The sequence below is a fragment of the Neovison vison genome, chromosome 3 (assembly GCF_020171115.1).
Source record: "Neovison vison isolate M4711 chromosome 3, ASM_NN_V1, whole genome shotgun sequence".
Lineage (NCBI taxonomy): Eukaryota > Metazoa > Chordata > Mammalia > Carnivora > Mustelidae > Neogale > Neogale vison.
In genome coordinates, this window is record NC_058093.1 from 189,196,888 (window position 1) to 189,203,699 (window position 6,812).

Here is a 6,812-nt window from a genome sequence, read left to right on the forward strand (position 1 = left end):
CAGGCTGTCACGGGGCGGCTGCAGGAGAGTCAGCGGAGAGTCGGCGGAGAGTGGTGGAGTCGGCGGAGAGCAGGGGAGTCAACGGTGAATAGAAGAGCTGTAACAGCTCTTGTAAGAGCTATAACCGACTCTGGCGGTCTAGCCTCCGACGGCCCCAAGCCGCTGCCCACAGCTTCCAGCCTCGGGTGGCCCCGAGCCGCCGCCTGCAGCTTCGAGCGGCCACCTGAGGCCCCGCCTCCGGCGGTCCCGCCTCCCGCCGGCCCGAGCCGCCACCTGCAGTCTCCAGCCACCTGCAGCTTCCAGCTTCCAGCGGTCCCGCCTGGGGTGGCCCCGAGCCGCCGCCCGCAGCTTCTAGCCTCCTGCGGCCCTGAGCCACCAACCGCAGCTTCCAGCCTCCAGCGGCCCCGAGCCACTGCCCGCAGACCAACCTCCGGCAGTCCCGCCTCCGGTGGCCCCAAGCCGCCGCCTGCAGCCTGCAGCCTCTGGCGGCCCTGCCTTCAGCAACCCCAAGCTGCCGAGACACCAGAGGTCCAGCGGTCAGCGGTCCCGACGCCTACAGCTCCTGGACGCCAGCCGTCCAGTGGTCGGCGGTCCTGACATCTGCAGTCCCTGGATGCCAGTGGTCCAGTGGTCAGCGGTCCCAATGCCTACAGCCCCTAGATGCCAGCGGTCCCGAGGTGCAAGCAGCCCTGAGATGCCAACGGCCCCTAGACACCAGCAGCCTCGCTGCAAAATGCCTCGCCACCCCGAACCACAAGTGGCCTTGTCAGCAGTTGTGGCTTCCTCCGGGTGGAAGCCTGGTCAGAGTAGCATCGTGGGGAGCAGAGTCTGTGTCATCCAGGTTGTCCTCCTTGTCATTGCTGCTGTCATCGTTGCTTCTTTGTCGTTGTGAGTGGCCTCATCCAGGAAGTGGTCTTGTCCAGAACGGCCTCTTCTTGGGAGCGGCCTTGCCCGGGGAGCAACTTCATTGAGCAGTGGCCTTGTCTTGGGAGTGTCCTCTTCTTGGGAGTGGCTCCAATCATGGAGCAGCCTCATCTGCGGAGCAGCGTCATCTAGAGCGGCCTCGTCCTGAGTGGCCTTCTTGGAAGTGACCTTGCTGGAATCATCGTCACTGCGTTTTCGTAAGAGGTAGCTCTGACCGGTCGTTTGATTCCTGATGCTTGGCGCAAAATAAAGTTTTGCTTGACCTTCGCTTTGTATCAATCTGGTGAAATTTGGGGCCTAGGGGCATGGCAAGCCCATTATGATGTCTAATGGTACTGCCACTGAGAGGAATTTCTGGTAGACAAGACTCAGGCTCGGGGTCACAATGCGTGTTTTTGCCCTCACAGTACTCAAGCATGGGCGGGCCTCATGGTGAACACTGGTTTCTCCTACACTGAACATTGGACAACATGCCAACCACAGGGTTTCTGCCATGGGTAAGGAGGACTTCTGATTTCTGCATCATGTTCCCCCCTTGGCAGGGTTCTGAGTTAAGGTCTAAGTTCTGAATCCTGAAATGCTAGGTTGGGATGAGATGACGAGCTAAGGCCATTGCGGGTCCAATGTGCTCAGTGTGTGGTCAGCTCTCTGGGTGTTGGTCAGGAGGTCCGGGCTCAGGCTGTGTCAGACAGTGAATTAGTGCCCAGTTAAGACTATATAATATGGGTACAGTAGAGTGCCTTGTAGGTCTATCCTCATTTGGGGTGTCTGGTAAGCGCCATAGGGCAACATTTTTCTTCTAGAGATGCAGTCAGAGGGCAGTCAGAGTGCTGCATTGTGGGTCCAGAATTGCCAAACTTGAGGGCTTGGGGACCAGGAGTGTGAGGATGGAAATCTGAGAACACAAGCTAAACATAGGTTTCAGGGCAAGGGCAAGGCCGGCACACTCTGCAGAGCTGAATCGAGATCTCATGCATCTGAAGTCAAGGCGAGAATCAGGCATTGGCTCAGGTTGGAGTTCCTGTCCATGATTTCCCCTTAACAAAGAGGAGGGGGTATCACAAAGCCATGGAGGTTTTACCACGATGGGAGTTGTGAGATGCTCCAAAACGCAAGGATTACTTTTGCAGGACATTTGAGACCAGTTGGATGGCTCCAGGACGTCCCATATGGTACATCACCAGAGCAGAGATCTAAGGATGGATGCCTGGGCAGCTGGCCTCGCATTTCAATTGTCTCCTAGTGACAAGACAAGTTCGTTCTGCTGGCTCTGGGGGAGCAACCAAGGGGTTTGAAATGAAATGGAATCTCCTGTGGATGGGACCTCAGGTGGATTTGTGTCCATGGGGTCCTTGGAATAGGGCGGTGGCGCTGGAGCCCTGAAGGATTCTCCTAACCGAGATTTTGAGACAGCTCCGAAGGGCAAGTTTCCCATGTGGAGGCAAGATTTGTTCTAATTGGTGCCTCAGGAAATCCCCTTATGCTTGTATTGGAAACCAGGCCTCTGAGGAGAGATACCTGGAAACCACAGCAATGGATCTGATTAGGGCCTAGGGGCCTGTCTACTTCAATCTTCTTCTCTGGTCACATCTGTCTATGGTATGAGTGGAGGTAGTACCTCAGTTGTTGTCAGACCAACTCTGTTTGTCTGGTTTGCCTACACTATTGGATGGCCTCAGGGACTTTGGAGGTTTCTCCTAATTTTTACGATTATGGAGAACGGAATGTGCAGAATTTCTGTGGAGTGGGCAGGCACAGACATGATGTGTGGCTCCAGAGGCCCCAGCCTGGAGGGTGTGTGGGCCAGGACTGTGGGGATAGATGTCTCAAAACAGAAACTCAGCTTAGGTTTGGGGATGTAGTTTTGGCAGGCTCGATCTACAGCCCGTGAGGAGAATTCTTCGAGATATGAAAAAATGGCGAGTGTGAGGCACTTGCTCAGGCTTTTGTCTCTGGATTTTGTGTCAACGATGTCTGTGGAATGTCGGGGAAGCTTCATGGGCTTTGGACGAATCTTTCCCTGTGTGGATTTGGCCTGATCCCAATTGTTTTTGGTCAATGTGTGGGATGGGAGGAGTCCTTTCAGTTTTGTTAACACAGGTGTCCCACCAAAAGAGGGATTCCAGAGCAGAGCCCTGGGGAGGGGCGACTGGACAACCAGAAATCGGGTTAAAAATTGGAGCCTAGGGGCATGGCAAGCACAATATGCCTTCTAATCTTCCAGCCGCTGAGAGGCCTTCCTTGAGGACAGAAGTCACGATGAGGGTCACAATGCGTGTTTATACCCTCGTTGGGCTCTATCATGGGCGGGGACTCATGGTGCACACTGGTTTCTCCTACACTGAATATTGGACAACATGCCAACCACATGTATTCTTGACATGGGGAAGTAGTAGTTCCGATTTCTGCTTCTCATTCACCCCTGGGCAATGATTGGAGATAAGGTCTAGGTTTTGAAGTCTGAAAACCGAAGTTGTGAAGAGATGATGACCTAAGGCCATGTCAGGTCCGATGTGCTCAGTGTGGAGCCAGCTGTCGGGTGTTGCTGGGGAGGTTCAGGCTCAGCCTCTGTCAGACAGGGCATTAGTTCCCAGGGTAGATTGCATAATTGGGGTACATTCGAGTGCTGTGCAGGTTGATCCTCATTTGGCATTTCTGGGTAGCCCCAATGGCAAAGTTTTTCTTCTGGAGGGCAGGCAGAGTGCTGCATTCTGGCTCCTGAATTCCTAAACTGGATGACTTGTGGGTGAGGAGTGTGAGGACAGAAGTCTGAGAACACATGTTAGGCATAGGTTTTGGGGCGAAGGCATGGCAGGCACCCTCTGAAGATCTGAATCGGTATTTCGTGCATCTGAAGTCAGGGCGAGGTTCAGACTTAGGCTCAAGTTGGAGTTTCTGTCCATTATGGCCCCTTCATGAATGGGGGGGGTGATCACGAGGCCATGGAGGTTTTTGTCTGGATTTTGTGTCAACAATGGCAGTGGAATATCGTGGTGACGTCAATCACAACAAATTAGGAGAAATCTCTCACATCCCCAAGGCTTAACTAAGAGTGTAGGCCGCCCGGGACAAATAGGGCTTTCTGCCACCAGCTAAGCAACTACCTCAACTCAGACCCGGAGACAGACATCCCCAGAGTAGAAGTTTGAACTGGACAGGCCCGTAGGACCTCATCAGATTCATTGTTTTGATTTCCAGCCATCTCTCCTCAGAGGCCTGGTTTCTAATAGCCGTGTATGCGGCTTTACTGTGGCACTCATCAGAACAAATCTCGTCTCCATATGGATAACTAGCACGTGGGAGTTGTGTCAAAACCTCTGGTTAGTAGAAACCTTCAGGACCCTGCTGTCACCGCCCCATTCCAAGGTGCCCATGGACACACACCCACATTAGGACCCATCCGCAGGTGAGTCCGTTTTAACTCAGCACCCTCAGTTGCTCTCCCAGAGGCAGCAGATTGAACCTGTATTATCGTAAGGAGAAAATTGGAATGAGAGGCGGGCAGCCCTGGCATCCATTCTTAGAACCCTGCTCTGGAGTCATCCCTATGGGATGTCCTGGAGCCATCCAACAGGTCTCAATTGTCCTGCAGAAGGAATACTTGAGGTTTGGAGAATCTCACAACTCCCGTCGTGGGAAAACTTCCATGGTCTCATGATGCCCCTCCCCCTTCATGAAGGGGCCGTCATGGACAGAAACTCCAACCTGAGCCAACGTCTGATCCTCTTCCTGACTTCAGATGCACGAGATCTCGATTCTGCTCTGCAGAGTGTGCCTGCCGTGCACTCACCCCCAAACCTACGCCTAACTTGTGTTGCCTGACTTCCGTCCTCACACTCTTGGCCCACAAGCCCTCAGGATGGCAATTCCGGAGCCACAATGCAGCACTCTGCCTGCACTCCAGAAGATAAACATTTCCCTATGGGGCTACCCAGAAACACCAAATGAGGATAAACCTGCACGCCACTCTACTGTACCCCAATTATACAGTCTACCCTGAGCACTAATGCCCTGTCTGACACAGCCTGAGCCCGGACTTCCCGGCCGACACCCAGACAGCTGGCCGCACACTGAGTACATCAGACCCGCCATGGCCTTATGTCGTCATCTCTTCCCAACCTCGTTTTTCAGACTTCAGAACCTAGACCTTAACTCCAGTCAAGGCCCAGGGGTGAACGTGATGCAGAAATCGGAACTCCTCTTTCCCCGTGGCAAGAATCCTAATGGTTGGCATGTTTTCCAACGTTCAGTGTAGGAGAAACCAGCATGGCCCATGAGGCCCCACCCTTGTGTGAGAGCTGCATTGGACACAAACACGCATTGTGACCCTCAGCGTGAGTCCTGTCCTCAAGTAAGGCCTGTCAGTGGCTGGACCAAGAGCCGCATATGGGGCTTGCCATGCCCCTAGTCCCCCTTTCTTAATCAGAGGTCAGTTTGTCCATTTGCCCCTCCCCAGGGCTCTGCTCTGGAATCTCTCTTTTGGTGAGAAACCTGCGGTAAAAAAACAGAACGGACTCCTCCCATCCCAGATAATCACCCCAACCTCCTGAGATCGGACCAAATCCCCGGAGATGGAGAGTCATCCATGGCCCATGAGGCCACCTCGACATTCCACGGCCATTGTTGACACAAAATCCTGAGACAAAAGCCTGAGCAAGTGCCTCACTCCAGCCCTTTGTTCATATCCCAAAGAGTTCTCCTCACAATCTGTAGATTCTGCCTATCATACCTACGTCCCGAAACATAAGCCAAGTTTATGTTTTCAGACTTCTGTCCCCACAGCCCTGGCCCACACACCCTCCAGGCTGGGGCCCCTGGAGTGACACCTCAGGACTGTGCATGCCTTCTCCAAGGGTATTCTGACCATTCCATTGGCAACAACTGTACAAATTACGAGTGTTAGGGTCCGTGATCAAAGGAACGAGACTGATACAAAGCGAAGGTCAAGCAAAACTTTATTTCGCGCCAAGCATCAGGAATCAAACTACCGGTCAGAGCTACCTCTTACGAAAAGGCGGTGACGATAAACCCAACAAGGTCACTTCCAAGAAGGCCACTCTGGACGAGGCCGCTCTAGATGACGCTGCTGCTCTGCAGATGAGGCGGCTCCATGATTGGAGCCATTCCCAAGAAGAGGCCGCTCCCAAGACAAGGCCACTGCTCAATGAAGTTGCTCCCCGGACAAGGCCGCTCCCAAGAAGAGGCTGTTCTGGACAAGACCATTTCCTGGATGAGGCCACTCCCAATGACGAAGAAGCAACAATGACAAGGAGGACAACCCAGATGACACAGACTCTGCTCCCCACGATGCTACTCTGACCAGGCTTCCACCCGGAGGAAGCCACCACTGCGGACAAGGCCACTTGTGGTTCGGGGTGGCGAGGCATTTTGCAGTGAGGCTGCTGGTGTCTAGGGGCCGTTGGCATCTCAGGGCTGCTCACGCCTCCAGACCACTGGCATCTAGGGGCTGCAGGTGTCAGGACCGACTGCTGGCATCTAGGGTGTGTAGGCATCAGGACCGCAGGCGTCGAGGGACCGCTGACAACTGGACCGTAGATGTCTCAGGACCGCAGGCGTCGAGGGACCGCTGACAACTGGACCGCAGATGTCTCAGGACCGCAGGCGTCGAGGGACCGCTGACAACTGGACTGCTGGGCCGCCGTTGGAGGCTGGAGGCTGGAGGCTGCAGGCTGCAGGCGGCGGCGCTCGGGGCCGCCGCCGGAGGCTGGAGGCGGCGGCGCTCGGGGCTGCCGCCGGAGGCTGGAAGCTGCAGGCGGCGGCACTCGGGGCCGCCCCCGGAGGCTGCAGGCTGGAGGCGGCAGCGCTCAGGGCCGCCGCCTGAGGCTGCAGGCGGCGGCGCTCGGGGCCGCCAGAGGCTGGAGGCTGGA